Raw genomic sequence first — 9,004 nt, forward strand, 5'->3', positions numbered from 1 at the left:
TTGATTAAGGCTTATTGTAAATATAAAGGTTGTATGTGTCTTTTATCCAGGAACTGAATAATCAAGATGGGGTAGAAACCTCAGGTCAGGATTAAATAATCTCTACAATTCCACATCAGTCAGGACATACTTTGAAAAGTGAAAGCTTCATGGGGAGACCCAAATCAAATTTTAATTTGTACATATCTGTGCTAGTACAAACTGTGAAACTATCTGGGATGTATATAAAAGGGATAGACACAACTCAGAGTCTGGGCTTGGAAAACACACAAGCTAGCAAGCCCCATGCCTGCCCTGCCCACAGAGATGCTTTATGAATTGACCTCAGAAGAGACAGAGACCCTCAAGCTCACCAGGTGCTGATATTTACACAGATGTCTCCCTCTCATTTCAAATAGGGAATGACAGAGCAATCCACAAAATTAGTGAGAGTCAACAGACCAAGAGTCGGCAGCTAATCAGTTATTGACAGAAAGCATCAGTGAAAGAAGACAGGTCCAGCTTTTGCTAGGATGGTCAAGTGCCTGTCTTATGTAAACTCAATAAACTGACTTCCCACCCTGCCTATAACTGATTAATGTTTATGTGTTTATAAGCCTAAACTGTCCCCAAAATAAGAACAGTACTAAAGCCAGACAGATGTCAAACACTTTTATTCTACTTGAAAGATGACCCAGTGAAATGGATTGGTTTTGTTCTTACCACTTGTGAACTCTCCTGCCCAAGATATTTTTATGCAATCCTAGGTATATAAGTATATAAAATAGACATATAAATCAATCACTTATTCTTTGTAGATTATAAAGAAATTTATTTTGAAATAATTCTTTGGAATACATATAAATTTACTATTATTAAATATTTAAAATAAATTTGTATATTAGTTAGATGAAGGTGCTTCCTAATTTTTATATTAAAGAGCTAGTTCTTGGCTGATTATTTAATACTGCAGGATATATAGTACCTTCAGCAGTTTTCAGACTGGTATCTATATTTTATAATAATCAAGTCTGAGAATGTTTCTTCACATAAAAACATAGTACAAAAGGGCAGAAGTAAGTCTAGGATTGTTTCAGAACCTGGTAGAAAATCTTCCCTAAATCCAGGAAAATATTTGCTTAATGGATTTTTATTAAACTCAGTGTTTGTAATGTTTTTTATTTGTTCTTTGAAAACTTTACACAATGTATCTTGATCTTATCTCTTGACTACTTCACCTCCATCCAACTCCTCCTACTGCCTCCACACAACTCCCTCCCAGCTTCATGCCTTGTTTATTGCTATTGATAACTTCCTGAGTCCAGTTAGTGCTCTTCCTAAGGACACAGGTGTGAGGCCATCCACAGGGCCATGGGCAATGTACCAACAGCCACACTGCTCCCTCAGCAGCCATCAACTGCTAATAACTTCTCAGATAAGTTATAGCGACCTCTGGGACCCCTGTCCCTTCCACGCTGGGATTTTAGCTGGTTTGATTGTTTTGTTCCTGCAAAAATTTAATATTACTTAAGGAAGATTCATGCCAATCCTGTCTTCATATGCAATGATTTTTCAGAAATTTAATAACATGTCCCTGAAATGAGCAGTTCCTACCTGCTATGGTCCCATGTCTCAATCAGTGCACATTTTAAGCATTCCTTCAAATAAATATACATTTGCATATTTATTAATGCAAAAATTCATATAAATATTTTCATATTGCAAGTTACATACAAGAGTGACAGAAGAAGACCTAAGAAATCTTGCCTGCTGTGGGGAGGTGATGATAGGAGAACTGAAGCAGCCACAGGGGGAGCGTGCCAATTTACAACCAAGACTTGTAAAAAGAATTTGGAACAAGAGGCAGTAAAAGTTTGTTCGTGGCTAGATGTATGTGAATCAGTTGAAGGGCTTCACCTTCATTACATGTAGCTAAAAGCTAAAAGATGTCCCCCACGCCACAATTGAATGACAACCCTAGCAAAAGAGCAAGAGTTTGCTTTCTAGGATGCCTCACATGATTAAGTGAGCCAAGGGAGTAAAGAGAGAGTAAATTGAAAGGAGGAGCCATTAGCCCGATCCTCAGCTCAGCCAATACAATAACATCTGCCATGTTTATTCCACCCTGCATGAGAGGTGAAAATCCTCTGTGGGGACATGGAGCTGTTCATAAGAAGTCACACAGTTTCACTGTTCTGAAGTGGAGATGAAATTGCCCACTAACTTACTAATATAAAATACAGCTCTCTAGCAGAAGAGCTGCAGGTGCAGAGACATTCAATGAAGCTTTTGGAAGAATGTAGCTTATTCACTTACTTGTTCTTTAAGGCTTGCACGGTTTGTTTCTTTATACAATATAGAATCACCTGCCCCAAGGCAGCACACCCCCACCCTCCCACATCAATTATTAGTCAAGAAGATGCCCCCACAGGCCAGTCTAATGGAGACCATTCTTCAACTAGGGTTCCCTCTTCCCAGAGTGATTTTAGTTAGATTTTGAGTTTAGTTTTAGACAAACATAAACCAGTACAGTTAGTGGACAAATCTTTAGCATATAAACCTGGTGGGGAGGGAAGGTGTGCATGTATGTGTAGAGATGTATGCATGTTTCTGTGCCTATACGATACGTGGAAAACAGAAGTAAACATTAAGTATCATTCTTCAGGGGGCTGCCTGAGAGTGTTTTTAAAGACAGGGTTTCTCAGTCAGGCCTGAGTCTTGCTATTTAGCTACATTGATTGGACAGTGAATCCTAGGCATCCTCCTGCCTCTGTCCTCTCTGCCCAAGTGCTGAGTTTTAAGTGCATACACCACCATGCCTAGATTTTTATATGGGTGCTGAAAATCCAAACTCAAGTCTTCATACTCATATAACAAGCACTTCACTTCACTTTATCTTTCCAGATCCTATATGATGCTTTTGAAAAAATTTAATTCAGATGAAGATGGAGAACCCTCATCTCCTCCTGCACCATGCCTGTCTGGATGCTGCCATGCTCCCACCTTGATGATAACTGACTGAACCTCTGAACCTGTAAGCCAGCCCCAATTTTATCCTGGACTTACTAAGAGTTGTTTTGTTCATGATGTTTGTTCACAGCAGTAAAGCCCTAATACATTTTATGTTTACACATCTCAGAAGTTAACAGTGTACCGAGGGGCAAGATTGACCAGTATCTTCTTAATGCATTTCTCTTTTCAGGGGAATGGACTTCTCCTTTTCAATATAGTTATGTGAATTTTTTTTTCAGTGATATTTGTCTTAAGAGTCAATAATTGATTTCACTTTTAAATACATTATTTATTTTTTCTCCTTAAAGAAAAAGAAAAAATTTAAGATCCAAACCATAACAAAAAGCAAAATTAATATATGGAAAATATCAAACTAAAAACCATGTGTGTATCCAGAGAAACAATCCACAAAACAAAAAGGTTTTGATTGAGAAAACATATTTTCTAAGCACATATTTCATAAGGAAATAATAGTCACCATTTACAACCAGAAAACATAACCCAATTAAAAATTATGTAATAGAAAGGGCTCCAAAGACGGATTAAAATGGCCAACAACTATATGAAAATATCAACATCATCAATAAGAAAAATGCAAGTCAAAACCACAATACACTACTGCACACTGGTCAAGATAGATATCATCAAAAAAGAGAAGAAATAGCAAGTATTAACAAGAGCATGGATGAATAGAAATCCTTGACTATTGTTGATGAGAACTTAGATTAGTATAGCCATTATGGAAAATAATATGGACATTCCTAAAGAAATTATTCAAAATAGAATTTCCTTAGGGCCCAGAAATACTTCTTATGAGAGTATACTAAAAGAAATAAAATCACTGCATTATAAAATATATGCATATATGCAAATAAATAAAATATCTGCATTTCTACATGGTTATGTAACATCATTATCTCAATAGCCAAGAATAGAAATAACCTTAATGTTTCTGTCAACTGATAAAGAAATTATGATAAATATGTGCAATGGAATAGTATTTGGTATTTTAAAAATAGCTACTTGCTTCAATATCAGAGAGAAAGAGAGAGAGATAAGAGGAGAAAATAAGACAGACATAGGAAGAAAGGTATTACATAATTTTATATGGGATGAAAAAAATCCAAGTACAGTTTCAAATTGTATTTTGGAGCTATGGTAATAAACACAGTCTGGTATTGATGTAAAAACACACATACTGAACAATGGAACAGAACTGAAGACAGAGACCTAAGTCACCCAGTTTTTGACAAGAAGCCAAAAGTATACGCTGGTGAAAACACAGCACCTTCAACACAAAGTGCCGTTCAAACTGGACAGCTGCATGCAGAAGAATACAAATACATAAACATCTATCACCATGCACAAAATGCAACTCCAGATCAATATAAACCATATAAATTGAACATGACAGAAGAGAAAAGGGGGAATTGGCTTAAAGTCATTGGCACAGGAAAGAACTTTTTGAACAGGACACTGATAACACAGGTAGTAAGACCAACAAATAATAAATAGGACTCAGGAAGATGTAAAGGCTCTGTATGGCAAAGGACACCATCATTTAAGAGGCAACCTATAGAATGTAAAATAAATCTTTACCAACTATACACTTTGTTACATGGGTAATATCTAGAATATACAAAAAAAAAACTTTAAAAAAAAAGAACATCATAACCTCTATTAGTTTCACTGTGTCTCTGTTTAGTTTCCGTTTCAATGACCTGTCTGTTGGTAAGAGTGGGGTGTTGAAGTCTCCCACTATTATTGTGTGGGGTTCAATGTGTGTTTTGAGCTTTAGTAAAGTTTCTTTTATGAATGTGGGTGCCCTTGCATTTGAGGTGGATTTTCCCTTTGATGAATATTAAGTGTCCTTCCTCATCATACTTGATAACTTTTGGTTTAAAGCCTATTTTATTGGATATTAGGATGGCAACTCCAGCTTGTTATCTGGGATCATTTGCTTGGAAGACCTTTTTCCATCCTTTTACTCTAAGATAGTGTCTGTCTTTATTATTAAGGTGTGTTTCTTGCATGCAGCAAAATGCTGGATCTTGTTTGCATATCCAGTCTGTTAGCTTATGTCTATATGGGTGAGTTGGGTCCATTAATATTGAGAGATATTAAAGACAGATGACTGTTGGTTCCTCATATGTTTGTTTTGTAGATGGCTTTATGTGCTTGTGGTTCTTTCCTTTTGACTTTGTTGTAAGATGCTTAATATCTTGTCTTTTCTTTGGTGTAGAGAAAAGACTTGTGTTGGAGTTTTCTTCTAGGATCCTCTGTAGGGCTGGATTGGTAGATAGATAGTATTTGAATTTGGGTTTGTCCTGGAATATTTTTTTCTCCATCTATGTTGGCTGAGAGTTTTGTTGGGTATAGTAGCCTGGGTTGACATTTGTGTTCTCTTAGAATCTGCATGACCTCTGACCAGGCTCTTCTGGCTTTCATAGTCTCTATTGAGAAGTCTGGTATAATTCTGAAAGGTCTACCTTTGTATGCTACTTGACCCTTTTCTCTTACAGATTTTAATATTCTTTCTTTGTTCTGTGGGTTTAGTGTTTTAATTATTATGTGATGAAACCTGATACACTGAATCTAATAAAAAAGAAAGAGGGAAAGAGCCTTGAACTCATTGGCACAGGAGGAAATTTCTTAAACAGAACTCCAATGGCTCATGCTCTAAGATCAAGAATTGATAAATGGGACCTCATGAAACTAGAAGGCTTCTGTTCTGCAAAAGACATAGTCAATAAGACAAATTGGCAACCTACAGATTGGGAGAAAAATCTTCACTAACCCCACATCCAAGAGGGCTAACATCCAAAATATATAAAGAACTCAAGAAGCTAACCACCAAAAAATCAAACAACCCAATCAAAAAATGGGGTATAGAACTAAACCACTAATTCACAACAGAGGAATCTCGAATAGCTGAGAAACACTTAAAAAAATGTTCAGAGTCCTTAGTGATCAGAGAAATGCAAATCAAAACAACCCTAAGATTCCATCTTACACCAATCAGAATGACTAAGATCAAAACTTCAGGTGACAGCACATGTTGGCAAGGATGTGGAGAAAGAGGAACACTCCTCCATTGCTGGTAGAATTGCAAACTGGTACAACCACTCTGGAAATCAATCTGGCAGTTTCTCCGAAAATTGAAAATAGATCTACCTGAAGACCCAGCAATACCACTTTTGGGAATATACCCAAAAGATGCCCCTCCATCCTACAGGGGCACGTGTTCCACTAAGTTCATAGCAGTCTTGTTTGTGATAGCCAGAAGCTGTAAACAACCCAGATGTACCATGACAGAAGAATAGATACAGAAATGTGGTTCATTTACACAATGGAATACTACTCAGCTATTAAGAATGAGGATATCCTGAGTTTTGCAGTCAAATGGATGGAACTAGAAAATATCATCCTGAGTGAGGTAACTCAGACCCAAAAGGACAGACATGCATAGAATGCACTCACTAATAAGTGGATATTTGGGGAAAAATGCCAAATATCTAAGATACAGACCACAGAACTCAAAAAGGTCAACGAACTGAAGGGCCCAAGTGAGGATGCCTCAGTCCCACTTGGGAGGGAGAAGAAAGCAAGCACAAGGGGGAGGGAAGGACCTAGGAGTGAAAGAGGATTGGGGGGTGGGTGGAGAGGGAAACATGATCAGGTGGGTATTGGATGCAGGGAAAGGACTGAAATCCCTAAGCGTTGGCAGAAAGAATAGAAACATGCAACCTCATGAGGTAGGAGGTTGGGAGGACCCTCCAGAATGTACCAGAGACGTGGGAGGTGAAAGACTCTCAGGACTCAAAGGGAGGGACCTTAGATGAAATGCCCTACTTTGGGGAGAGGGAACTTGTAGAGTCCATCTCCAGCAGAAAGACATGGCATCAAGTGGGCTTGCCATCCCACAGTCAAATCTCTGACCCATAATTGTTCCTGTCTGAAAGATCTGCAGGGATGGAAATGGAAAGGAACCTGAAGAAAAGAAGGTCCAGTGACAGGCCCAAAGTGGGATCCAGCTCAAGGAGAGGTCCCAAGACCTGACACTATTATGGTGGCTATGGAGTTCTCACAAAAAGGGACCTAGCATGACTGCCCTCTGAAAGACCCAACAAGCAGCTGAAAGAGTCAGATGCAGATATTTGCACCCAACCATTGTCCAGAAGCTGCTGACTTCTGTGGTTGAATTAAGGGAAAATTGGAAGAAGCTGAGGAGGAGGGCGATCCTGTAGGAGGGCCAGCAGTCTCAATTAAACTGGACCCCCAAGATCTCTCAAATTCTAGAACACCAACCAGGCAGCATACACTAGTTGATATGAAGCTCCCAACACAGATACAGTAGAGGACTGCCAGGTGTGTGTTTAATCAGAGAAGATGTATCTAACCCTCAAGAGACTGGAAGCCCCAGGGAATTTAGAGGTCTGGTGAGGTGGAGGGTAGGGGCATCCACGTGAAGACAGGGGTGGGGGAGGAGGTATGGGATATGGAAAAGTCAGAGGGTTGATGGAGAGGGTAATAAAATCTGGAGTTTAAAATAAGAAAAAAGGAAAGAAAGAAAAAGAAAGAAAAAATGAACATAAGAAAACAAGCCAATTTTTTAAATGGGGCCTAAAACTAAGCAGAGAGTTCTCAAAAGATGAAACAAGTGGCTGAGAAGCACTTAAAAGAATGTTCAGAATCCTTAGCTATCAAGGAAATGCAAATTAAAACAACTTTGAGATGTCATCTGAGAATGGCCAAGAGCAATAAAGCAAGGGACACAGCTCATGCTAGCAAGGACATGGGGGAAGGGGAGCACTTATTCATGTCTGGTGGGAGCACAAACTTGTACAGCTATCATGGAAATCAGTATGGCAGCTCCTCAGAAAACTAGGAATTACTATATCTAAAGAACCAGCTATATCACTGTGGTGGCTTGTATATGCTCGGCCCAGGGAGTGGCACTATTAGAAGGTGTGCCCCTGTTGGAGTAGGTGTGGCCTTGTTAGAGTAGGTGTGTCACTCTGGGCATGGGCTTTAAGACTCTCATCCTAGCTGCCTGGAAGCCAATATTCTGCTAGCAGCCTTCAAATGAAGATGTAGAACTCTCAGCTCCTCCTGTACCATGCCTACCTGGATGCTGCCATGTTCCTGCCTTGATGATACTGGACTGAACCTCTGAACCTATAAGCCAGCCCCAATAAATATTGTCCTTTATAAGACTTGCCTTGGTCATGTCTGTTCACAGCAGTAAACCCTACCAAGACAACCACTCTTGGGCATACACACAAAGGATGCTTCATCCTACTACAAAGGCACTTGATCAACCATGTTCATTGCTGCTATATTCAAGATAGCCAGAAAATAGCGATATTAAATTTGAAGTCTCCATAAACATAGTCTGACATCTGTGAGGTTTATGTGTCTAAAATACCTTCTTTTCGAGGACCCACATTTAGACCAGAAATTTTTATTGAAGTTTGGCATCTAGTTCTCCTAGTTTTATTTTTCCTAGATTTTTATTTGTCCCAAAAGTATTTGATTTCATATATATTATTTCACTTTTCTACCAATATCTTGCTGGTACTTTAAATTGGTTCTGTGATTAACTAAATAAGCCAGTGTGGTAGTCTGAATGAAGTTGGCTCCCATGAGCTCATAGGGAGAGAAACTACTGGAAAGGATCAAAACATGTGGCCTTGTTGGAGGAAGTGTGTCACTAAGAATGGGGTTTGATGTTTCAAGGGACCAAGTCAGGCTTAACCTCTCTCTCTCTCTCTCTCTCTCTCTCTCTCTCTCTCTCTCTCTCTCTCTCTCTCTCTCTCTCTCTCTCTCTCTCTGCTGCCTGCTGATTAAGATGTAGTGAGACACCAAAGTTTTTAAATTCAGACTCCATTCTAGAGAAGCTGACCTAATTTTGAACACTGGTAGACTAACAGGCTGATATCTAGCTGTTGGCATCTAGAGCCAACATGAAAAGAATTAAAGAGTCTCTCTGGAAATAGGAGTAAGATAAGAA

Source organism: Mastomys coucha, unplaced genomic scaffold, assembly GCF_008632895.1.
Source record: "Mastomys coucha isolate ucsf_1 unplaced genomic scaffold, UCSF_Mcou_1 pScaffold13, whole genome shotgun sequence".
Lineage (NCBI taxonomy): Eukaryota > Metazoa > Chordata > Mammalia > Rodentia > Muridae > Mastomys > Mastomys coucha.